The following is a 25,423-nucleotide window of genomic DNA, read 5'->3' on the forward strand; positions in this document are numbered from 1 at the left end:
CCCTTTAGGCACTGGAAGGGGTTCTGAGCTCTCCCTGGAGCCTCCTCTTCTCTGGGTGAGCACCCCCAGCTCTTCCAGCCTGCCCCAGAGGTGAGGGGCTCCAGTCCTTGGAGCATCCAGCCCTTGGAGCATCTTTGTGGCCTCTTCTGGACTCCCTCCAGCAGCTCCAAATCCTTCTGATGTTGGGTGCCCAGGGCTGGGGGCAGCTCTGCAGGTGGGGTCTCACCTGAGTGGGCAGAGGGGCAGAATCCCCCCTCACCTCTGTCCACGCAGTGGGACCAGCCCAGGGCAGGATTGGTTTCTGGCTGCCAGTGCCCATGGCCAGGTCACATCCAGTTTGTCACCACCAGCACCCCCAAGTCCTTCTCCCAGGGCTGCTCCCCACCCACCCAGCTCAGCCCGTGCTGGTGCTGCCCTGACCCAGGTGCAGGACCTTGCACTTGGCCTGGCTGAACTCCAGGAGGTTCACGTGAGCTCCTCCAGCCTGCCCAGGACCCTCTGGGTGCCCCATCCCTGGTGATCCACTGCACTGCTCAGGCTCAGCTCAGTGTCTCCGAGACTCACAAAGAAACCCATCCCACACCACAGCTCCTGTCCCACTGCTGCCCTTCAGGTGTCCTCAGCCGTGGGAAGATGCGAAACCTTCCCAGGAAAATGACTAAAACTGGCTCTGGGGGTGGAGGGAGTGGAGAGGAGGTGACGGAGAAGACAGGGAGTCAAGCCTACGCCTTCCGCCGGATCCGCAGGCAGGAGATCCCAGGAACATTCCCCTCCCGTGCCTGCGCTGGCTGGGTGGTCACCAAGAGGCCTCAGCTCACAGCCAGAGGCCCAGGATGTCACCCCCTTGTGCCATGGCTGTGTTCTCCGGGCCATGGCAAGCCAGACAACCCGCCCTGAGCAGCATCAGCTCCTCCTGACAAATCCCACCGCCCGGCCAAGGCCACCAGGAGCTTTCAGAGGTCACCACTGGGTTTGTTTTTTACACAGAGGAAACAGAGCTGCTTTTTTCCACTGCAAATTCAAGCAGTTGCTCTCTCCAAGCCCTGGTCACTCCCAAGCAGGATCACGTGCTGATCATCCCCAAGCACTTCTGCTTGGATCTCAGTGTGAGAATTTTTAATCCACCTGAAATCTCTAAAATGACAACACATCACTTTGGGCCAAAAACATGCTGAGTTTTTAACTTGGCATTTCTAAGCTTTCTTCCAAACTACTTTTTCCCTGCAGTGATCCCTGAGGAAATGAGGGTTTTTTAAGCAAAGTAAGCTGGGAATTCATCCCATCTCACTTCTGCATCTTGAACTCCAATTCCAAACTTCTGATGGTGCGCCAGGAACCCGATCCTAGGGACTCCCTCCAGCTGAAGCCAGTGAGAGGATGGCACAGCAGTGCCAGGGTGGCAGAGCTCTGCTAAGGGAGCCTGGCAAATCCCCAGGGACTATCTCCCTGCTCCCAGGGCAGGGAATCCCTCACTCTCTGGCCTTGCAGGCGTGCTAGGGAGGCTCTGCTCCTTACACAGGCCATTGCTGGGGGCCAGGAGCTGTTTGTGGGAGCCAGGGCTGGCAGGGGCAGTGGCTGTGGGCACGGCCCCGCTGCAGCTGAGCCCTGCAGCTGCACAGCCCTGATGGAGGGACCGTGCTGGCACTGCCACGCTCCCGGGCACAGCCACAAGGGCTGCATTCAGGAGCCATTCCTGGCCCACCCTGGGGCTGAGTGGGAAGGCCAGGGCTCCTCCAGCACTGCCACTCACGCCAGTGCCACTGCAGCCCAGGGTCAGCCCCAGCCTGGCAGCACCAAGCCCCTGGGGACAGTGGCACTTGCAGTGGGACACTGCCACCCTCCGTGGCAGCCTGGTCACCTGCATTTACCTGCACCCAGGGCTGTGAGAGAAGGACACCAGGGCCCTCATGAGCACCAGCATCCTCTGTGCATGGCTGGGGGTGCTCAGCACCCTGGGGACACCTGTAGGCTCTGCAGGGATCTGAGCACACTCACAGTGAAACCTGTCCTAGCCCCTTGTCCCTCTTTTACCCCATGGTCTCCCCATGGCCCTCCAGAGCTGCAGAAGGAGATGTTGCCCTGGGAGCAGCTTTGTGCCATGGGCAGGAGCAGTCCCTGATAGGAGGGGGCAGCACAGTACAGACAGGGAGCAGCAGCCATGGAGCCCTGCCCATCCCACAGCACCTCCCCTGAGAAAACTCAGCTCCTGCTATCCCAGCAGAGACCCCAGAGTGGAGGCCATGGGTTCAGAAAGGACACACGTCCCAGAGTGCTGCCAAAGGGACAATTCCACTGAAATATCTGCTGTCACAAACCTGTAAGACGTTTACACTGCAGTGAACTCGATGGAGTTATAAAGTTATTTCTTTCTAAACACTTCCTACAGCGGGAGCAGGACCCCACCCCTCTGGGCACCAACCTCATGCCCGTCCCACTGGTGCAAACCCCATGCTGAGGGTGTTAGAGGCAGTGGGCACAACCCTGCAGAGCCTGCCCTGTGCAGGGCAGAGCCAAAAGGCTCCTCCTGGCCCCCACAGGCCCTGCTGCCCATGCCTGGTTTTCAGCAAGGGTGAGTTTGCAGCACAAGCCCAGCTTCCAGCAAGGGCTGGCTCGATGCTGCTGCAGCTGGAGCCCAGGGCTGGGGGATGCTCTCCTCAGGGGAGAGGGCTGGAGCCGGATGGAGCTCCAGGCTACTGGAACAGGCACGTGGGAACGGTGCCTGCAAAGGAAGCCTCAGCAGGATCAGAGGCAGACCTGCTTGTCATGCCTGGAATCTCCTCCCATCATCTCCCAGCCTGCTCTTCCTCCTCCCCTTGGTGTTTTCCTCCTCCTTCCCCTTCAAACCGGAGTGTGGATTTCCCAGCTGCTTTGCCCCAGCACTTTCCCAGCATATCCCAGCTCCAGCCGCTGCAGCGCTCCTCTCGCAGATCTTCCCTGCCCGTGCCTGCAGCCTGCTCCCCCTCCCTGCCCAGTCACTGCCAGCTGCCGGGCTGCTCTCCAAGGCCGAGCATCCCCCTTTTCTCCCGGGCTCCCCCTTACGCCCCTCGCTCCCTGCGGAGGCTCTGCCCATCCACGAGGCTTCACCTCCGGAGCATCTCTCCAGGCCGGCAGCAGCCCCCTGCTGAGTGCCCAAACGGGGCTGCACCCGCTCCAGCTCAGGCGGGGAGCACAGGGCTAGGTGACAACCCAGTGACCTGCTCCCCCACCCCTGCCAAGTGGGGCTGATGGTGGCAGCGGAACCCCTGTCACATTGTGGGATCGCACTGGGGACAGATGCTGCCACAGAGGCACACGGACATGGGGGGCACCCTGCGGGGGTGGCAGTGCCTGCGTGGCACGGGGCAGGGGGCCAGGCAGAACCGAGATGCTCACCGGGGCTGTGGCACCCAGCACCCCAACCGGGCAGGGCTGAGCTGGCAGGGGACAGGGGCACAGGCAGTGCCTTGCAGCCATCCTGCAAACCTGAGAGGAGCCCGGCAGAGAGTCCTGGGAATCCTCCACAGAAACAGCAAACAAGGAAAGCAGCCCCAAAGCCCCGGACAGCACCCTGAGCCCCAGTGCCACTCCCAGGTCCTAGTGCCACCCCTGGGACCTCACCCCCTGGCACGGGACACGCAAATCCCCAAACCACTCTGCAGTGCAGCCTGAGAGTTCTCCTGTGCTGCTCTGCAGCAGGGCCAGAGGATCATATGAGCTGTTTATGGAGAAGGGGGGGGATCAGAAACACAGGGAGACTGAACCCTGATCTCCTCACGGGGGACTGGCATGGGCAGAGATCTGCAGTGTCCCGAGCTGTAAAAGTGCCCCATCACAGAATCCTAGAACCGTCAAGTTTGGAAAAGACCTCTAAGATCAAGAGCAAGCGCCCCCATCGCGCCCGGGCTCCGGGAGCCGCATCCCCCCCAGCCCTCCCCAGGCACCGCTGCTGCTAAACCCGGGGCGGCAGCGGCAGCGGGGCCGACATCGCGCCCTTCCGCGGGGGATCCTACCTGGGTGCCAGCTGCCCATGGCTCCGGCGCGGCTCAGCCCGGCTCGGCTCAGCCCGGAACGGCTCATCCCGCCGGGCTGGCGCTGCGTCCGAGGCAGCGCCTTCTGCAGAGCCGCCTCTTCCCACGCCCCGCGCAGTGACGGATGGAAGGAAGGATGGATGGATGGATGTGCGCTGCTGCCGCAGCCGGCACGGGATGGGACGGGAGCTGCGAGCGGGGCTGCCCTCCCGGGCGGGCCGGGCGCGTCCCCCAGGATGCCGGTGCCAGCCCCCTCGCCCCCCGTCTCCGCAAACACTGACTCATCCCGGGCCGGGATCCTTCCCTGCACACGCCCGGCAGGGAAGGAGAGCCCGGCTGCTCATCGCTATGCCAAGGTAACCTGGCACTGCCCTGCTCTCCCCAGCCCTGCCATGGGTGCCGGGGCACGGCAGCAAACCCCGGCAGCAAACCCCAGCCCGGGCCGAGCTGTCCCAGCAGCGGCGCTGAACAGAGGCTCTTTCACCGGCCCTGCCCAGGGTGAAGGGCCGAGCGTGACACCCGGCACATCCCTGTCCCCAGGACACGCGTCCCCTGCCCGTTCCCTGGCAGGGACAGCCCCACGGAGCAAACACGGGAGCAACACTCTGCAGGGTGACTGCAGCCCACAACGCACCAAGGGGCTCCTGCAGCCCGGTACTGACCCCGCCGGGCACAGGGACAGCTGCTGCTGGCAGCAGGGACACCCAGAGCACAGGCAGGGACACGGCGGGGTCCCGGGGGGCAGGCAGGGGCTGGGGTCCCCTGACCAGGTGTGGGCAGCCTGCTGGGAGCAGCAGGACCTGCCAGTTCTGGAACACACTGATGGGAGTCCTGGGCATGCCGAGCCATCAGGAACACAAGGGGACAAAGCACAAGTCTGGGGACTTGCAGGGAGACCCCATCAGGCTCTGCCCCATCGGGGTACAGGCACTCACTGTGTGGATGACCACACTGGATGCAGAAGGAGAAACCCAGACTGCCCAGCTGCTCACCAGTGTCAGCTCCCCAAGTGGTATCCATGGGTTGGGATGCTCATGGACTGGTCCCCCAGTCAAGAACATCAGCCTTGGGGGAACCAGACAGGGTTCCCAGGGAAGGGGTCCCAGCCCCCACAGCCCTCCCCGAGGTTGGGCACCTTCACAGGGACTCCTGAGCCACTGAACTGGGACAGCCCAGGAGTCTCATTCTGAAACACAGAAGCCTGCAGCCAGAGAGAACCAGGAATCCCACAGTTCCCACAAACTTGTACTCCTCAAAATCCTTGCCTGGTCTGCACTCTATTCCAACACCTTCCAAAGTGCAATCCCCACAGTTCAGACAGGCCAGGGGCCAGTGGGGCCTGCAGCTCCCCCAGGCACTGCAGCCCCCATGGGAGCACCCACCGTGCCTAGGCAGCCTCAGCATCCCTGATGGCACTGCCAGCCCCGAATCTCCCCCTTCCCAGCTCTCCAGGAGGGTGCAGCCACTGGGCTTTGGGGCTGGGGGTGACCAGTTCCTGGCTGCTCAGCACTGGTGACCAGCTCAGGGCTGGTGTCACCCACAAGTGAACAGAGTCCCTGGGGGCTCCATCAGGTAGCCTGGGGAAAACAGGGACAGGAAGGACCTTCCCTCCATCCCTGGCAGGAAGCAATGATGGATCCAGAGAAAGGGGCTCAGGCTCTGGCCAGGCTGGAAGGGATGCACTGCATCCACTACCCACTAACTGCAGAGGGCCCTGTGGAATCTCCTCTGGGCTCCAAAGATTTTGGAAAGAGTGGTCTGGCACTGGCACAGGCTTCCCAGGGCAGTGGTGGAGTCACCATCCCTGGGAATTTAAAGGACATACAGATTTGGGGACATGTGTGAGTGGTGGCCTTGACAGTGCAGGGTTAAGGGCTGGACTTGATACACAGAATTCCTTTCCAGCCTCAGTGGTTCCATGACTGGTGAGACCCTCAGGGTGCACAAGGACTGGGGAGACCTGAACGCTTACAGGCGTTCCCTTGGACCTTGTGGCATCAGCACCTTCACCGTGCCCAGGGAGGACCCACTGTGCCCTGCTGAACCCCTGCACACTGCCCAGGCCAGAGGCGCCTGCACAGTGCTTGAGAAGTGGATCTTGGTCTGGGGGAGGCTGGAGGCACCTCTGGAGGTCACCTTGCCCAGCCCCTGCTCCATCAGGGCCACCCAGAGCCGGCTGCCCAGGATGTGTCCAGGTGGCTTTTCACTCTCTCCAGGGATGGAGACTCCCCCACCTCCCCAGGCACCTGCACCAGTGCTCGGCCACCCTCCCAGTGCACAAGTGTCTCCTGAGCTCAGAGGGCCCCTCCTGTCTGTCACTTTGTGCCTGAGGCCCCTGGGGCTGTCCCTGGGCACCGCTGAGCAGAGCCTGGCCCCATTCTCTTGGCACCCCATGGACAAGCTCCCACATTTCCACTCTAAGGAGAGGCAAGTGAACTCCTTGGGCTGGCACAGGCAAACTCAGGCAGCACTTGGAGCAGGACAAAGAGCCCAGACACCTTCATCTGTGTTTCAGCACAGGGATGAGGCCAGCAGAAGGACATCAGCCACAGTGCCACCCCCAGAAGAGCCCCCAAACTGCCATGGTGACAACAGGCTCAGCAAGGACCCAACTAATTCCTGAGTCATTCCATGGAGATGGGCCTGGGCCTGATCCTTCACCTCCTCCCCCACCAAGGAACTATACCAAGATGCCTCCTGGGGGGAGGAGCAGTTTGGGGGTCCCACAGGTGCTCCCCCTGCCCCAAAGGTGTCCCCCAGGCAATCACTGAGCTGAGCTCCTGCACAGGCAGTGCTGCTGGAGTCCTCCCTTGCTCCTCTGACCCCATGGCACCGTTTCCTCACATCCCTGTGATCCCACATGGCACAGGAGGGCATTGCCTGCATCCCCCACTGCCACCTGGAGCACCATTTGGTGACTCAGGCAGAAGCAGAGCCAGCTCCCTCAGACCACAGTGGGACACAGCTCGAGTCCTGGAAGAGGTCACGGCTGAGCTGGGCTTTGGTTTCAGTTCAGTGGCCCAGGAAGCCCTTAGATCCCAGCAGAGGATGCTGTGGGGGCGGAGAGGCACCAGACCCATCCCTGCACCCTCACCCTGGCAGAGGTGCCAGCCATCCTTTTGGAGGCATTTGGGAACCTGGGGGAAGGCAGAGAGCTGCTGATAGAGCCTCTGACTTCAAGCACCAACATGTTCCTCATTAATTTGGTAGCAATAAAGCTGGGTGGAGGGAGGGGAGGGATGGCCAAGCCAATCCCTGCTGTGCTGGAAAGGCTGAAAAATCAATTGAAAAACCTCACCCGAATGAGCCCTGGGCACATCCCTCCCTGGACACTCTGGCATGCCCACAGGGAAGGAGGGAAGTGTGGGGGCACTGCTGGAAGGGGCTGCCCCACTGAGGAAGGGCTGGCACAGCTCAGGGCCAGGGAAGGGGGGCCTGGAGCAGAGGGAACATGGGCTGGGCCCTGGGCTGCCCCAGCCCTGCTCGGGGCTGGCCCTTGGGCTCTCCCTGTGGGCACCAGACTGACCAAGAGCTGCTGCACTGCCTCGTGCTGGGGGAAAGGACTGTCCTCCCTGTGTCCCCGCCCTGAGCTCACAGTCCTGACAGGAAATTGAGGCATGTGGGACTCCATCACAGCAAGGCACCCTCCTGCCCCTCACCCAGGTGTGGATGAGCATTTGGGACCAGCTTCATCCTATACCCAGCTGCCATCTCAGGCCCCTGACAGGGAAACATCCCATCAGTTTGAGGGCTTAAATCCAAGTGATGGCTCCTCATTCCCTGCAACCTCCAGCCACCAGAGGCACCCCGGTCACACCCAGCCACTGTCCCCACACGTGTCCCGCTGCCCTCCCAGGGTGAGCAGGGGAAGGGAGGATTTGGGAGGCCAGGAGCTCTGGCATGGCACAGCTGACCCACGCCCACCAGTCTTTTCCCAAAACACCCCACTTGGACCACTTGTCCCTGTCAATGTTGGCTCAGCTGTGTCCTCAGCATCTACCTCAGAGCACTCACTGGAAGGGCTGCTCTTTGAATATTTGTGGGGTTTAGCCCAGATTCCCATTTCTGGGACACCTGACTCACACTTTCTGAACATCTACAGCCACCAGGACAGGCTTTCCTCTGGTTCCTCCCCACCTGACCCTCTCCCAGCCGGGTTTGCCACAGAGAGGGGACCTTGTAGCTGCTCAGCCACGAGCCCCATTGCCACCACCGACAGACTGGAACAGGACCAGGACCCTGAAAAACCCCAGTGTCCCCAAATGAGACTAAATAACACAAATGTGTGCAACACAGGCCCCCTGTCCATGGCAGGATTCCACACCTCACTCATGGGATCCAGCAGGACAGGAATACCAGGGAGCAGCCTGTCCTTGGGCAGCACCCACGGCTCCAAGGAGATCCGTAGGGCAGATGAGGAACCTCTGCTGTGCATGGAAACATCCCCTGGTGCCCATGGCACAGGGAGCCAGGACGCTGCAGGGAAGGACGTGGCCCCTCTGTGGGAGCCCAGGCGTGGGAAGAAAGAGGATTTTCAGCTTTTGCCAAGGCAAGGGCAGCTCAGAGGCCTCAGGGGTGCTCAGGCTTCACAGGCAATTATCAAAGATAAGAGAAAAATGTTTTTAAGGGAAGGGATGCAAGAGGGATCAGAGTGGGGACAAGAGAGAGCAAGTGAGCTTGGAGCTGCAGCAGGGTGGGAAGCAGCACAGGGGCTCCTTCAGCAGCTCTGACCTTCCTTTCAGGGGACACCCTGGGACACAGAGGGGATGTGGGTGCAGAGGAGAAGGTACCTCAGTCCTGCCCCAGGACTGGAACTGCACTGCAGGGAACTCCCCAGCCCAAGCCAGCCCCCCAGTGCTGCCCACATCAGACTCCTGTCACCTCCCCCTGCCCCAGAGGCAGGACATGCAGTGCCATGCCCCAGGTCCCGTGGGACAGGGGTGTCCCACTGCTCTGGGGAGCCTCCAGGGCCTCCCACGCAGCCAGGCTCACTGATACCCATCCTTGTGTTTCCCAGTTTATCCTGCACAGCGCTCCAGTGCCTGGGATCCCCACGACCCCTGTGGTCTCGCTGAAGCAAAGCTTCCCAGGAGCTGAAACAAGACCAGCATCCAGGGGAGGACCATGGCCAGACATCCCCCTCGAGCTGGCTCACAGCAGCCTTGGCAGAGATGGATGGCAGGAGGTCCAGCCTGGAACAACCTTTCTTACCTGGCTTTGGCTCTGTTGTGCTAAGAAAACATTTCCCCAGGCTCACTTCTGTACAGAGGTACAGCAACAGCATTTGTGTCCCCACAAAGCTGAGGAGAATCCTTCTGTATGGGAGTGCTCAGACACCACAATCAACCAGACTGAGACCTCCTCAATGACTTGCAAAATGCAACCAAAAAAGCAAAGCTCCCCAGCAGCTGTGCTGGACCCAGGACCCTGGCAGATCCCTGTTTTGGGGGAGAACCCCCTGCCCCCGAGCAGCTCCTTGTGTAGGGTAAACCTCAAGAGCACAGAGGAGAGGTGCCCAGCCCTCCCCACCCTCCATGGAGGAGACAGGGAGGGGACAGGCCATGCCACCAAGCCTGGAGGAGCAGGAGTAGAGCTGCCCCATGCCCACCTCCATGAGCCCCACATGCTCCCAGCCCCCCACCAGCTCCCCCCATCCCCCAGGAGCTGGGACCCCTCAGCCCCAGTGCTGCTGCAGGTGAGAAGTGCCCACAGCCCACGGCTTTACTCCCATTCCCTCCTGCTTAACGCCCTTTAACACCCTTCAGACGTTCCTGGTTGTCTCTGAGCAGCGACCAGCCCTGCCCAGGCTGCTTTCCCTGTTTGTTTGCAGGTCAGGGTGTATTTATAATGGGTGTTTTATCCACATTAATGCAGCATCACCACCACTCAGCCACCACACCCTGCAGAAACCCCAAAGCACCAAAGTCCCCAGAGTTCCCACCCCTAAACCTGAGTGTTTGAAACTGTCCGAGTCCTGCAGCACACGTGTGGCTTAGCTGGCTTCCAGCTGCTGCAGGGAAACTGGAACTTGGAAATTTCCATCCTCTGAAGCATCTCACAGATACACAAAAGGACTAAAAGGGTGTCAAAGGAGATTGAACAAGAGCCAGGAATAGCATCCAGGGGAGGACCATGGCCAGACATCCCCCTCGAGCTGGCTCACAGCAGCCTTGGCAGAGATGGATGGCAGGAGGTCCAGCCTGGAACAACCTTTCTTACCTGGCTTTGGCTCTGTTGTGCTAAGAAAACATTTCCCCAGTCTCACTTCTGTACGAAGGTACAGCAACAGCATTTGTGTCCCCACAAAGCTGAGAAGAATCCTTTGGCATCCAAGTGCTCAGACACCACAAACAGCCAGACTGAGAACTCCTCAATAACTTGCAAAATGCAACCAAAACCCCCCCACTACCAGGATTCAGCTTGGCACAGGGCACCTGCTCTGCACAAGTCCTTCAGAAGGAAAGCAGAGGCTGGAAGCACCAGCCTGGCCACACACTGAGGATGCAGAACAGCCTCTGACCCCACTCTGAGCTGCAGCACCGAGCGTGGACCAAGGCCCTGACAGGACTGTACCTGTGGGCAGTTCTTATGGCTCCAGGTGAGGGCATCTGAGCCCACAATGGACATGGAAAGATGCCCAAATAAGGTTTTTGGAGCATGTGTTTGGGTTGGGTCAGAATAGCTGAATGAATTTCAACCTAGAAAAAAGAAGGTTCTGGGCAGAGTGTGGAGCCCTTTCCAGTGCCTGAAGGGGCTCCAGGACAGCTGGAGAGGGACTGGGGACAATGGTCTGGAGTGAGAGGACAAAAGGGAATGGCTTCCCACTGCCAGAGGTCAGGGTTAGATGGGATACTGGGAAGAAATTCCTCCCTGTGAGGGTGGCAGGCCCTGGCACAGGGTGCCCAGAGCAGCTGTGGCTGCCCCTGGATCCCTGGCAGTGCCCAAGGCCAGGCTGGATGGGCTTGGAGCAGCCTGGGATGGTGGAAGGTGTCCCTGCCACGGCAGGGGGGTGGAACAGGTTGGTCTTTAAGGTCTCTCCAACCCAAACCATTCTGGGATCTACAGCTGTGCCAGATGTGCTGGAGCCCCCTTGGCAGACAGGGCACATCTCCCCAGCTCAGAGCTGCTGTACCTGGCAGCCAGGCTCAGGAACGGCTGATAAGATGAGGGGAAGCAGGAAAGCATCTCCCGATGCTCCTCGGCGCTGAATCACCGAGCGCTGACTCACCGGGGGCAGCGGGGCCGGCCCGCAGCCTGCCGGGCCCCCAGCCCCACTGCACAGCCACACAGTGCCCCAAGAGCTGCCCCAACCCAGGCAGCACCTCATCCTCCCACCCCGCGAGCAGTCTGTGGTGGAGAGGAGAGACACGGAGGGACAAGGCTCCCAGCCCAGGGCCACAGGGCTGGAGCCCCTCTGCTCTGCAGCCAGGGAGAGCTGGGGGTGCTCCCCTGAGAGGAGAAGGCTCCAGGGAGAGCTCAGAGCCCCTTCCAGGGCCTAAGGGCACTGGAATAGAGAAAGGAGAATTTTTACATGGAGAGAGAATGACAGGACAAGAGGGAACCATTCCAGACTAAACCAAGAGAGATTTAGGGCAGATGTTAGGAAGAAATTCTTCCTTGTGAAGGTGGACAGGTCCTGGCACAGGGTGCCCAGAGCACCTGTGGCTGTCCCTGGATCCCTGGAAGTGTCCAAGGCCAGGATGGACAGGTCTTGGAGTACCCTGGGATAGTGGAAGGTGTCCCTGCCCATGGCAGGGGGACAAGATGAGTTTTACAGTCCCTTCCAACCTAAACCACTCTGGGATTCCATTACTCCTCTCCTGCAGCACCACCTCCATCAGGGCTTTATCCTCCTCAGCTTAGAGAGTTGTTCTCTATCTCAGCAAACCTCCCTCCCTCCAGATCTGGGCTGTTGCTGTCCCTGTCTTGAGCGGCCAGGGCAAAGCTCCTTCTGCCTTTCTACTCTTAGAAGCTCTGCAGCTCCCCACTGTCCCCAGGCCTCTGTGCCCGCCATGGCCCAGCCCTGCAGAGACCCAGTGGCAGGGACAGCTCAGTCCTGGAGAAGCCAACAGCCCTGGGGGGGTCACAGAAGCCCTCCACAGCCACCATCCAAGCAGCAGGACCTGGCTCCAGCCCTAGTGGGAAGCGCCTGCTCAGGTCCATCAGGCTCCAGCCTCGGTCCTTGCCAGGGCTGATCCCGAGGCTCTCGGAGAGCAGCAGGTCTCCAGAGCCTGTGGAGCTGCCCAGGGAGGTCCCTGCAGCCCCAGCAGCTCCTCTCTGGGCACCTGCTGGTGCCCAACCCACCCACCCAGCTCCTGTTCCTGCCTGCAGGGCTTGGCTGCTCCCGAAGGGAACAGACCCTGCTGCCTGAGCTGCAGGGACCCTGGGGCTCCCTCCTCCTCTGCCTGGCTCCTGCAGGTCCCCGTTAGCTGGGACAGCACAGCTTTGTGATCACAGCACCAGAATTGGCCTCTGGTGCAAAACTTCTTCTGACCCCTCATCCCCACACACTTCTCTCAATCCTCCTCTCCACGTTCCCTCCTCAGGTCCAGCTGTTCCCTCAGTGCTCCTCAGGGCAGTCACACAGATGGGTGTTTTAGCCCAGTTTAGTCTTTTCCCAGACAGTCACAATCTCTCCTGTGTTCTCCATTCACACTAAAGCAGTTCCCTGCTGGCCTCACACCACACCCTATGGGCACCTCAACTCCTGCAGGAGCAGAGGGGCACCGGGAGAGGCTGTGCTCCTCCCCTGCCAGCACTGCCCACCTCACCCACCTCCCTGCAGCCACCAGGAGCCTGCAGGCACCGTCCCTCTGCTCCCCACGAGCCTCACCCCCACCCATCCCTGTCCCCACAGCATGTGCAGGGTCAGGGCCACCCTGTCCCAGCCCTCTCTGAGCCTCGGCCAGGAGCGTTTGGAAGGTCAGAGCAGGAGAGCACGCTGTTCTCCTGCCCAGCAGGGTGGGACTGAGCTCAAAAACATCACACTGGGAACACGAAGGGCAGCTTGAAAGGCAGGGAGTGAGCATTCCCTCTTCACCTCAGCCTGTGAGCAGGTTTCACACCAGCCCAGGTGAGCTCTGTCACCTTGTCCTGCCAACCTGACCTCAGCTGTCCCCCCCACAGCTGTCCCACCCCACCAGGAAGCACCAGCTCCTCATCTCCAGCGCTGTGTCCAGGAGACCTTGAGAGGCTGGAGCGTGTCCAGAGAAGGGCACAGAGCTGGGGAAGGGACTGGAGCAGCTGAGGGAGCTGGAAAGGAGCTCAGGCTGGAGAAAAGGAGGCTCAGGGGGCACCTTCTGGTTCTGCACAGCTCCTGACAGGAGGGAGCAGCTGGGAGTAGGGGTTGGGCTCTGCTCCCAACAGGGAGGGGGACAGGATGAGAGGAAAACGGCCTCAAGTTGCACCAGCAGAGTTTCAGATTGGATATTTGGGAAAATTTCTTCACTGAAAGGGTTGCCAGGCATTGGTAGGGCTGCGCAGGCAGGTGGTGGAGTCACCATCCCTAAAGGTGGTCAGGAAATGACTGGATGTGGCACTCAATGCTACAGTTCAGTTGATAAGATGGTGATCAGTCACAGGTTGGAGTTGGTGATCTTGGAGGTCTTTTCCAGCCTGAATGGCTCTGCAGTTCAGGAAGGGAAGAGCTAAGAGGTTTGAACCTGCTGGGGGAGGAAATCACCATGGACTGGCCACGGGAGGCTGCTCCCAGGGAAACCACCCAGACACGTCCACTCCTGTCCCTCTGGCACCGATGACGGGTCCAGCCCAGAGCCTGCCTGACCAGAGAGGGCAGGAAGGGCTCCTCCAGGCTGGCTGGGCCGGTCCCTTCCTAGGGACAGGCCCTGTGGGGCGTTGCTGGTGATTTCAGACACCTTTGTCCAGACAGGGGGGTGCTGTCCTGCCCCAGTGCAGCCTGGCAGGCTGGGGCTGTCGGGCTGCTGTGCTCAGCTCCACTGACCTGACCTGCAGCTGCCCAGGGATGCTGAGCCAGGGAGAAGGAGCCAAGCTGGGGGGGTCACAGAAGCCCTCCACAGCCACCATCCAAGCAGCAGGACCTGGCTCCAGCCCTAGTGGGAAGCGCCTGCTCAGGTCCATCAGGCTCCAGCCTCGGTCCTTGCCAGGGCTGATCCCGAGGCTCTCGGAGAGCAGCAGGTCTCCAGAGCCTGTGGAGCTGCCCAGGGAGGTCCCTGCAGCCCCAGCAGCTCCTCTCTGGGCACCTGCTGGTGCCCAACCCACCCACCCAGCTCCTGTTCCTGCCTGCAGGGCTTGGCTGCTCCTGAAGGGAACAGACCCTGCTGCCTGAGCTGCAGGGACCCTGGGGCTCCCTCCTCCTCTGCCTGGCTCCTGCAGGTCCCCGTTAGCTGGGACAGCACAGCTTTGTGATCACAGCACCAGAATTGGCCTCTGGTGCACAATTTCTTCTGACCCCTCATCCCCACACACTTCTCTCAATCGTGCTCTCCACAGGTCCAGCTGTTCCCTCAGTGCTCCTCAGGGCAGTCACACAGATGGGTGTTTTAGCCCAGTTTAGTCTTTTCCCAGACAGTCACAATCTCTCCTGTGTTCTCCATTCACACTAAAGCAGTTCCCTGCTGGCCTCACACCACACCCTATGGGCACCTCAACTCCTGCAGGAGCAGAGGGGCACCGGGAGAGGCTGTGCTCCTCCCCTGCCAGCACTGCCCACCTCACCCACCTCCCTGCAGCCACCAGGAGCCTGCAGGCACCGTCCCTCTGCTCCCCACGAGCCTCACCCCCACCCATCCCTGTCCCCACAGCATGTGCAGGGTCAGGGCCACCCTGTCCCAGCCCTCTCTGAGCCTTGGCCAGGAGCGTTTGGAAGGAGGTCAGAGCAGGAGAGCACGCTGTTCTCCTGCCCAGCAGGGTGGGACTGAGCTCAAAAACATCGCACTGGGAACACGAAGGGCAGCTTGAAAGGCAGGGAGTGGGCATTCCCTCTTCACCTCAGCCTGTGAGCAGGTTTCACACCAGCCCAGGTGAGCTCTGTCACCTTGTCCTGCCAACCTGACCTCAGCTGTCCCCCCCACAGCTGTCCCACCCCACCAGGAAGCACCAGCTCCTCATCTCCAGCGCTGTGTCCAGGAGACCTTGAGAGGCTGGAGCGTGTCCAGAGAAGGGCACAGAGCTGGGGAAGGGACTGGAGCAGCTGAGGGAGCTGGAAAGGAGCTCAGGCTGGAGAAAAGGAGGCTCAGGGGGCACCTTCTGGTTCTGCACAGCTCCTGACAGGAGGGAGCAGCTGGGAGTAGGGGTTGGGCTCTGCTCCCAACAGGGAGGGGGACAGGATGAGAGGAAAACGGCCTCAAGTTGCACCAGCAGAGTTTCAGATTGGATATTTGGGAAAATTTCTTCCCTGAAAGGGTTGCCAGGCATTGGTAGGGCTGCGCAGGCAGGTGGTGGAGTCACCATCCCTAAAGGTGGTCAGGAAATGACTGGATGTGGCACTCAATGCTACAGTTCAGTTGATAAGATGGTGATCAGTCACAGGTTGGAGTTGGTGATCTTGGAGGTCTTTTCCAGCCTGAATGGCTCTGCAGTTCAGGAAGGGAAGAGCTAAGAGGTTTGAACCTGCTGGGGGAGGAAATCACCATGGACTGGCCACGGGAGGCTGCTCCCAGGGAAACCACCCAGACACGTCCACTCCTGTCCCTCTGGCACCGATGACGGGTCCAGCCCAGAGCCTGCCTGACCAGAGAGGGCAGGAAGGGCTCCTCCAGGCTGGCTGGGCTGGTCCCTTCCTAGGGACAGGCCCTGTGGGGCGTTGCTGGTGATTTCAGACACCTTTGTCCAGACAGGGGGGTGCTGTCCTGCCCCAGTGCAGCCTGGCAGGCTGGGGCTGTCGGGCTGCTGTGCTCAGCTCCACTGACCTGACCTGCAGCTGCCCAGGGATGCTGAGCCAGGGAGAAGGAGCCAAGGCCCGCCTGAGGCACTACTGGAGCAGACAGAGCAGACAGCAGCTCGTCATCACACAGAGTGTGACAGCCAGGCTGGAGCTGCCAAGTGAAGAACTGGGTCAAGTGGGGAAAAACGGGAGAGCAAAGGCAGTAAGGGTGGGATGATCTCGTGGGAACACACTCACATGAGGGCAGTGATCCTGTGTGACACCTCCACAAGCTTCAGGATCCACCACCCAAAAGGAGCCCATGGTGTGGGGGGCTGTCCCACCTCCCTGCTCTCCTGCAGCCAGCCCAGCCTTAACTGACACGTGTTGAGTGTGTGTTTGGGCAATTATGGATTTACATGATGTCAGCAGTTGCCGGGAGCCCAGACATCTGCTCGCTCATCATGCCCGAGCCAGGCAGCACGGAGACATCTGACCCTGCTGACAGGCAGCAAAGGGCCCCCTCCACATCCTCGCCTGGCATCACTGCCTGCAGGGGACGGGCAGTGCCCTCCTGCTCTGGGGCCAGCCCCTGAGCCACGGTTAATGCAGCAGCCTGAGCTGATTCCACAAAAGGACGCCCTGGAAATGGAGATCAGCATCCCTGTGGCTCCAGAGCATTGTGCCACACGTCAAAAATGAATCATGAGAAACTTAGCAGGGGGAAAGAAGCCACCAAATTGACAGGGAGTTGTGCCCCGAGCCAGGCTGGAGTCAGGCAGCCACGGCAGCTCACCGTGACAGCTGCCAGAGCCGAGAGCAGCTGGGACACAGCCCATCCCAAGAGACCAAACCTCCCTCCAGCCTGCTCTGGCACCAAGAAAAACCAGGGGAGAGGAGCACAGCCTCTGCTGCATCCTGGGGGATGGGGCTGAGGCGCCTCCTCCTCCTCGGAGCCCGCCAGGATGCAAAGGCAGCGTCCTCCTGCTCCCCCTCACACGGCAGGACGTGGTCCTTTTGCCTGATGTGGGAACTGTGGGGCCACTTTAAGCAAGATTTCACTCCCACCCTTTTGAGTGACACCTCCCAGCTGAGCAAACAAGTCCAGGAATGAGCTGCTGTGTCTGCTCAGAAGCCAAGAAACACCTTCCACAGCCTCATTAACGCCCAAATGAAGATGTCCCAGCTGGGGGGGACAGCCCTGGGTCAGCCCCTGTGAGCACCCAGTGCCTCTCCAGATGGAAGCACAGCCCAGACACCACAGAGCAGGGAGAGGGAAGAGCCAGCAGACCCCGCAGACCCCAGTCCCCCCGGGTTTCTCCCCCTGCTCCCAGCGGAGCAGCAGCACCACCACAGCCATCATGTGCCACCACTGAGCCCTGGTGTCACAGCACCACCCTCGGGGCAGTCCTGCCTGCTCAGAGCTCCGGGGACTCTCCTGCTCTCCCTGGCACCACGGGCCTCTCCCATCTCACCCCAAAAGCCAAGCCCCACTGATGCCCCCAGCCTCGCCAAGGCCTTGGCTGCACCTGCCCAGCCCCTCCACAGTGCCACGGCCCGTGGAGGTGACAGGGGATGCTGCTACTCCAGAGCTCCCCAGCTCCAGCCCAATTCCCTCACTCCCTCCCTGGGACAGCCACTGAGAAGCACAAGCAGTTTTTCTCTGTCAGCAGTGATGAAAAACCATCCTCTGCTCCCAGGCAGAGCCTCGGCTCCCTGAGAGCCATCCCTGCTGCTCAGCAATGCCCTCCCTGACTGGGGACAGCTGTCACACAGCCTTCCTGCCAGCACAGCCACACCCCTGCAGGCTCACAGGGACCCCACAACTCAGCCCAGAGCACAAGATCCCACTGGTGTGGCACTTGGGAGCAGGGGGTGCGTCAGGGACAGATCCTCGTGGCAGGATCCACAGCAACCCCACCTCACTGCCTGATCCCTGCCCACAGCTCCAGGGGTCTGGCAGTCCTCTGGGGCTTCCTGCACAGCCAAAGGCTGCCCAGCCTGTCCCTTCCATCACTCCAGGCAGCCCCACAAAGGCAGGGATGTGCCTCTTCCAGGGAAACAGCGACCTTTCAAAAGGCATGGCTTGCGCAGTCAGCAGAGTGGGGAACACACCAGGAGTGGAGAGAGGGGAAATTCATGATCTGGTGGCACAGCTGGGGCTTACAGCTCTTCAGCAAAGTCCAGCAAGGAGCACTGGCTGGACAGGAGAAAGCTGGGGAAAAGGAGGTGCTCCACACTCAGCACACAACATCCACCAGCCACGGCACAGGATGCACCAGCCCTGGGGAGGCACCGAAGGGCTAAAGCCACCCCAGAACATCCGCCCATCCTCCAGGCACACAGGGAGGGCTCCTTCCCACCTGCAGGATGTCACCTGAGCCAAACACCCTCCCAGTGCCTTACCAGCACCTGGCCTTGGGAAGGGCACAAAGCCAAGGCCACAACGTGCCCAGGCAGGGCAGGGTCACCCTGAGGGACACGCAGCCCTCCTGTGCCAGCCTGGACGGCCTGTCACAAACAGCCACAGCCTCAGGAGGACCCTAGGCACCCAGGCTCCCTGGGCACACCTGTTCCAGAGGGGAAAGCTGCTCCTGCAGCATTCCACAGCCAGCCCCAGCCTGGGCACAGGGCTGCAGGGAGTCTCAGGGTGCAGAAGCCTTGGGGCTCCCCTCTTTTGCCTCTGCTTCCCAGAGCCAGGCAGGGCAGTGCTGGGGTGGGAATCCCAAGCAAAAGGGTCAAGAGAGCTTCAAGACATTCTCCTTCCCCAGGGAAAGGTTTGGGTGATCTTGGGCAGAGAAACCCCAAATCAAGGTTTGGTGATGCTCTCGTGCCCCAGGACAGGGGGGTGTGGGCAACAGGAGCTCCCACCGAGCTGCCTGGGAGTATGTGGGGGTGCCAGAGCAGGCACAGGGCTCAGGCAGGGCTGTGCTGGGAATGGTACCCAGGAAGCTCCACCTCTGCCGGTTGCTTAGCAACCAGCATCCCACAGGAGCCAGCAGCACCGGCCCTGCTGCAGAGCCCGGCAGCACAGGGGGCCAGGAACCAGCCAGGAGCCAGCCCTGGTGCCTGCCAGCCTCCCCCTCCCCGCTGCAGCACCAGGATGGCTCCTTTGGGACGTGCTCCTCTGCACCCTGAGCTGCGCCCCACAGCTCTGCCCCAAAGGCCTCCAGGAAAGGGAGCAGCACTTCCAGATGGCACCTCCCAGCCCAGGCCCAGCTGCTGCCTCCAGAAGCTGATAAATGCCATGCGGAGAAGGGAAAGGACACATGGAAACACCTTCATCCTATCTGAGTCCATCTCAAGAGCCAGTCCAGCTGACTGGGATCCCAGAAAGGTTTGGGTTGGAAGGGACATTGAAGCCCCTCCAGTGCCACCCCCTGCCATGGCAGGGACACCTTCCACCATCCCATGTAGCTCCAAGCCCTGTCCAGCCTGGCCTTGGACACTGCCAGGGGTGAAGCAGCCCCAGCTGCTCTGGGCACCCTGTGCCAGGGCCTGCCCACCCTCACAGGGAACAATTCCAGTATCCCATCCATCCCTGGCCTCTGGCACTGGGAAGCCATTCCCTGTGTCCTGTCCCTCCAGGCCCTGGTCCCCAGTCCCTCTGCAGCTCTCCTGGAGTCCCTTTAGGCAATGGAAGGGGCTCTGAGCTCTCTCTGGAGGTTTCTCTTCTCCAGACTGAACACCCCCAGCCAACAGAGGCCGACATCCCTGCAAACACCTCAAAATCCATTTGCATGGAAGAAAATGCTACAAGTTCACAGGAGAAGAGCAGCAGATCTGTACGTGAAACAGGCAGGAGCTCAAGGAAGAGAATTGCTCTTGCAAATGTATTTTTGGGCCCTGCCTGCAATTTATACTGCTGTTCATCTCCCTTCCAAGGGAAGACAGATTACCTGGCTGGAAAGAGGAGCAGAAAACTGTTGTATTAACCACAGAAAACCACAGCTGGAAAATAGACCTTTGGGGGCTTCCTTAAACTATCCCCAGCACTGGTGTTTCTAGAGAGTAAACCCAAGCTTTCCCTTCGACTTGGCACCTGAAAATCTGACTGATCACTGTGCTGCAGGAAATCAGTGCACCCACCAGCACATGGAGGCTTCCATGAGCTTCCCACCATGGCACTGCCCCCCTGCACCCTGGCACTGCACCCTGGGCACTAAAGGAGCCCCAGAGAGCTGCAGTTGGCTGCTCCCCGAAGTCCCCAGCCCCGCTCACCCCCAGCCAGGGCACCCATCCCTGCTGGCATATGGATGTGCTGGGGCACAGCCTCCCACACTGGCTCACCCACCAGCAGCATCAATCCCTAAGGTTTTTCAGGGAAGTGGAGGAGAATATCTTAGGTGGGTTATTTTGGGTTTTTTTGAAAAGATGTTAAGGAGATATTTTCTGCAACAAAATGCCTGTGCTGTAAGGGTTTTAAACCAAAGGAAGCATCCCCAAAAATCCATTCTTCCCTGAGTGCAGGTTCACCTGCAGGCTGGTCAGGGGCTCGGGGGGCTGGTCACAGGGCAGGGCAGCACCAGGAGCCCAAGGGCTGCTCTGCTAAGGCCTGGGAGGTGCAGCTGGCACTGTTTTCTGCCAGAGCCCAAGGTGCTGACACCTCTGCAAGCACTGCCTCGATCCAGGCCAGACACCACAAGCTGCCACTGCTTGGGATCTATCCAATTTGCTTTGTATCACTCCCAAGGGCAAAGCTGAAAACTCCTTTTTTGCCCCTGCTGGGCTGCAGCTGGAGTGTGGCTCAGCCCTGTGCAGGCAGCAGCTCTGCTCCCAGGCTGGACCCTCGTGTGCCCTCGGCCCCCGTGGGACCCCAGGTGTGCCACCAGCTCTGGCACCCCGTGGGAGCCCTGGCACTGCTCCCTGCCCCACTCCAGCCAGCAGCAGGCAGCTGAGTCATGCAGCAGGGCCAGCCCAGTCTGTCCCCCAGCTGCACACAGCCATCCCAGGGCTCTGGGGTCCCCCAGGGCTCGGAGCCCCCAGCTCCTGCAGCAGAGCTGCCCCAGCCTCTGCTCCCACCCAGCTCCTCCAAGGCCCAGCACACGGAGGGACCCCCAGGCCAGCCCCTGCCAGGCACGGGGCAGACATTTTCTGGAAAGCCAATATTGCTGCTTTTCCCTTGCTTTTCCCCAGCCCTTCCATTTTACCTCCTGGCCAAACCTGAGCACAGCAGCTGGTTTTTTTCCCCTTGCTGTTTAATCTCTCCCCAGCTCCCAGAGGATGTTCTCAGCGCCTGCAGAAGCTCAGCTACCTTTGATGTGTCTCAAATTCTACCCCCAGGCAGGTGACAAGTATTCAGGGAACTTGGGCAATCAAATGACAAGAGAAGGAAGGGCTGCAGGAAAAGCTTAAAAACATAATAATAAATAAATAAAGGGGAAACAATAAGCAAACCTGAGCAAAGCCTCCCCACCACACCCAAGGGCAGAGCCCGAGTGAGGCAGAGCCTGAGAGAACCACCAGAGCCTCCTGCTCTGAGAGGAGGGTCCCAACCCAGGCACCCTGAGCCCTGCCCTGGGGGCAAGGATCCCACTGTCACAGCTGGTCTGGCCCCACAGCCAATCCCAACACAGCAACTTGTGTCCAGGAGGTCCTGGGCCATGCACCAGTCCCAGGCAGAGGCTGGCACAGCTCCTGCCCTCCCAGCTAAACTGGGAAAGCTTCAGGCAGGACCAGGATCACAAAGCCAGAGGTGGCTCCAGCTCAGCCAGGTCCACCCCAGCCTGGGCTGGCACAGCACTCTGTGCTTCTGCTCACCAGCCCCAGGTCACCTCTTGGGGACCTGAAGGTGATCTGTGACCCTTCTGGAAGAGAAGACTTCCCAGAGTTGGGGCTGCCCCTCTTGGTCAGCAGGGGAACGAGATGAGTGCTGGCAAGGCCACCTGCCCCCCCAGACAGCACCACTCTGCTTGGGCTGGCACGGGGGACACACCTGGAGATGCCTTGGGCCCTGCTCCATGCCAGGAACACCCACAGCCCCCTGACCTCAGGGTACCACGCAGGGCAGCCACAGCCACCAGGAGCCACCAGGAGGGTGCTCAGAGCACCAGGGCCCCACATGGCTCAGCAGCCTCAGGCACTGCCACTGGTGGCAGCACAAGGGTGACACAAACGCAGTCAGGGACTGGCACTGGCCCTGGCCCTGGTGGCAGCACAAGGGTGACACAATCTCCCCGTGGCCGCAGCATCCGCCACATCCCACGGCTCTGTCTCCCCGGCAACCCGGGTACCTCCTCACTTGCAGCTGAGCAGCCTCATGCACAAAAGCCGAGCTGAATCCAGAGCAGGATTAGGGCAGCTCTCTCCTTCCCTCCCGAATTCATGCAGCCCCAGTTTTCCACCCAAGCCCCATCCCGAAGCAGCGCTCGCAGCGAGGGACGGGAGGTGCAGCGCTCCTGCCCAGCCCACCTGCCCCCCCACCCGGGGCTGTGCTGCCATCCTGGGATTTGGGCTGGAGGAAGGTGGGGCTGGAGCAGGTGCCGTGACAGCGCTGTCCCAGCACTGGCTGCCTTCAACGACAGCATGCACACGGCAGCTGGATGGTGGCACCAGTGGCCATGAGCCCCAATCTCCCACTCCATCCAGCAAGCCCAGCGGCCTGAGGCTCTGACAGCTCCTCCACAGTGCAGAGCCCCTGCAATGCCCCACCAAGTGTCCTGCCTGCTGCACGAGGGGCCCCATAATAAAGGAAAAACAGCAAGGGCTGTGGGAAATGGGCTGGAAGAAGGCAGAGAGGTGTGCTGTTGGAAGATGATACCCCGGAGCACACCCTCACCGGGGCAGGGGCTCTCCTGAACACAGCCCAGCCTCTGCTGTTCCCCTGGGAGCAAGTCCTGCAGATCCCCAGCCCACACTGGGCCTGCCCAGATGCTGCCCACAGCTCCACATCCCTTGGGCCCCGCTGTGCCAGAAAAGCTGTTGAAACACCAGTCCCGGGTGGCAAATCCTCCTCCGCAGGGATGTGAGAGCAGACAGCTCTCCCCTCCACCAGCCCCACAGGGATCCCCCGCGCAGCACGGTGGGACAGGAGCCCAGCCCAGGAGGAGTGGGGAGGGTGGGACCAGAGCCCTCCATCACCTGTGGGGGCTTGGGTGAGCACGGGGCCACCAGAGCAGCAAAGCTGCATTTCCCAGGAGAGCCCCAGCTCCTGCTGCCCAAGCAGACAGCCCTGCAGGCCACAGGAGGGGCAGCATCCCAGCTCTGGGCCAGGGAGGCTCCAGCAGCCGGGCACAGGGGTCACAGCTGGGTGGGCAGCCAGGCTGCCCCGCCGTGACCCAGCTCGGGGGAAGCCCAGCTCCTGAGTGCTGTGATGCACAAGAGGTTAAAGCTCGGCCAAGGCAAGCAGGGGTTTGGCCAGCAGCCAGCCTTTCCCAAGAGTTTGAGGGAGCTGGCAGCTCCCCCAGCCTCCAGGGCCCACATTGCCACATACCACAAACCTGTTTGCTCAGCCCCAGCAGCTGGGATGGCACAGAGCAGGGCTCGCTGACCAAGGCATGTCTTGCAGCCAGGATGGGCCCCAAATCAAGAGGAAAGTGCAGCAGCAGCCCGTGGGCAGGGCAGGGCACTGCCCTGGTACCTGCAGGCAGCACTGCCAGCTCCCGCTGGCTGTGCCAGGGCTGCCAGCCCTGCCAGGGTCCCGCTGCAGCAAGGGGGGGAAGGCAGGGAGCACAGAGCAGCCTCATCCCCCCAGCTGCTCCATAAAACAGCCTGATAGCTCTTCGCAGGCCAAAGGGGATCCGTGCAGTGCCCTTTGCCAGCTCCTCCTGAGGGGGCACAGCAGCAGGTGCTCCCTGCTTACCTGAGCTCTGCAGGCATTAAAAACTGCCTGTGAGCAGAGCTGGGGACTGAACCCCCAGTGACACATCCCCAGTGCCTGGGAGTGGTGCTGGGAGCTGGCCCTGCCCTACCCAGAGCTGGCTCTGCCCTGCTGAGCCCCCATTTTTTGGGATGGGGAGTGACTGCCCAAAAGGTGCCACAGCCAAGTCAGCCTGGGCAGGGAGCAGGACCACCAGCCTGCAGCCATCCCTGCCCTCCTCCTCCAAGCCTCACGCAGGGATGGCACCAGAGCACAGCCCTGGAATGTTCTGGTGCAGCAGGGCAGGGAGGCTGAGCCAAAGGCTGTGATGGCAGAGCCAGCCCTGGGAAGCCAGTTCAGACACCAGTGCCCACTGTGGAGCACCAGCAAGGCACCTGGGCTGCACTCCAGGAGCAGGCAGGGCTGCTGCAGCCCTTGTGGAACACCTCTCGCCCTGCCAGGGACTGGCACAGAGCTGCTCCCATCCTTCTCCCTGCCCGCAGAGGAAGGCACAGACCACGGGTTCAGCTGCCTTCTGCTGGGATGTGGCAGCCAGGGCAGATCAGCTACTCCCTGGGCAAGAAGAACACAGGGCCAGACACCCTGGGAAGCAGTGGGCTGGAGGAGGAGAGGAGCTCGAGGAGGAGAACAGCACCCAGAGCTTTTGGGAAGGCACCAAAAGGAGCCCTGTCCTGGACAGACTCAGCCCTGCCTTCTCCTATCTTCTCCTGTCCAAAGGAAGGACCAAGCACTTTCCCCATCATCATCATCCTCTGCTCTGCACCTCACAAGGCCCTGTCAGGGTCTAAAGTGGTGACAAAGTGTCACCACAAGGTAATGGTGACACATGCACCATTGAGGAGGATGAGGCAGCTCAGCTGGAAGGACCTACAGTGACCATCAGGCTGCTGGTGGATGACCACGTCCTTTGAGCAAGCCCCCACAGGATCAGTCCCCAGGCAAACCCAGCAGCCAGGAACCCTGCCCAGGAGGGGATCCAGCCCCATCTGTGAGGGAGCTGCTGGAACACAGAGACAGGAGAAGCTCATTGCCAGCACAACCGCTGTGCCACGACCGAAGTGCCACCAACCCCCCTACAGCTGGGGACACCTCCCCAAGCCCCAGCAGCCATGAGATACCAGGGGCAACTGTGAAAGCAAAGACACCCAGACCTAGGCCAGGGCCCCCAGCTGCACCTGGGCCACCAAAGCCACCAGCAAGGGCAAGGGGCTGGCTGGTACCAGGGTCACCATGGGGATGGCACATGTCCTCCTCCCTACTCCTCATGCCACCCCAGCATGGGGGATCCCAACAGGGATTTGCACCCATCCAGGGGCAGAGCTTCCTGGTGGCATTGCCCAGGAGCAGAACACTCCCCATGGGTATCCAGTGGGCACAGAGCCCAGGGCACCCTGTCCCCACCCCTGGGGGACACTGAGGCCATGCAGGAGCACATGAAATCCACCACTGATGTTGGGCCTGCAGCTCTGCCTCGACCAGCTCCTGACTTCTCACCCCACTCCCAAATCCCTGAGCACACAAAAGCATGAGGAAGCAATCCCAACACAAAGGACAAGGATCCCTGCCACTCTCCTGGCTCTCCCTGCAGACCTGCATCCCCAGGCATGGGTGGAGTTGGCATCTTGCAAAGTGCCTGGAGGAGGAGGGCTGGTGAGAAACTGCTCATAAAACACAGAGACCTGCCCTGCTGTGAGCCAGAGCCAGCTCCAGCCCGAGGAGCCCATCAGAGCCAGCCCTCAGCAGGGACCCAGATCC

General features: G+C 60.9%; 1 protein-coding gene across 14 annotated transcripts in view; it reads right to left on the reverse strand.

The window, feature by feature from the left end:
• EPB41L1 (erythrocyte membrane protein band 4.1 like 1) overlaps positions 1 to 25,423 on the reverse strand; it is a 58,861-nt gene that overhangs the window by 29,095 nt on the left and 4,343 nt on the right. The window contains exon 1 of one of the 14 annotated variants that reach the window (XM_039699544.1): positions 3,990 to 4,356. The exons of the other annotated variants lie outside the window; for them this stretch is intronic. The gene's annotated coding sequence lies outside the window, so the exon portion shown is untranslated. Of the gene's footprint in view, positions 1 to 3,989; positions 4,357 to 25,423 lie in introns of those variants that run through there. 14 annotated transcript variants of the gene reach the window in all.

This window comes from Passer montanus, unplaced genomic scaffold (assembly GCF_014805655.1).
Source record: "Passer montanus isolate IOZ18808 unplaced genomic scaffold, ASM1480565v1 scaffold136, whole genome shotgun sequence".
In the NCBI taxonomy this organism is placed as follows: Eukaryota; Metazoa; Chordata; class Aves; order Passeriformes; family Passeridae; genus Passer; species Passer montanus.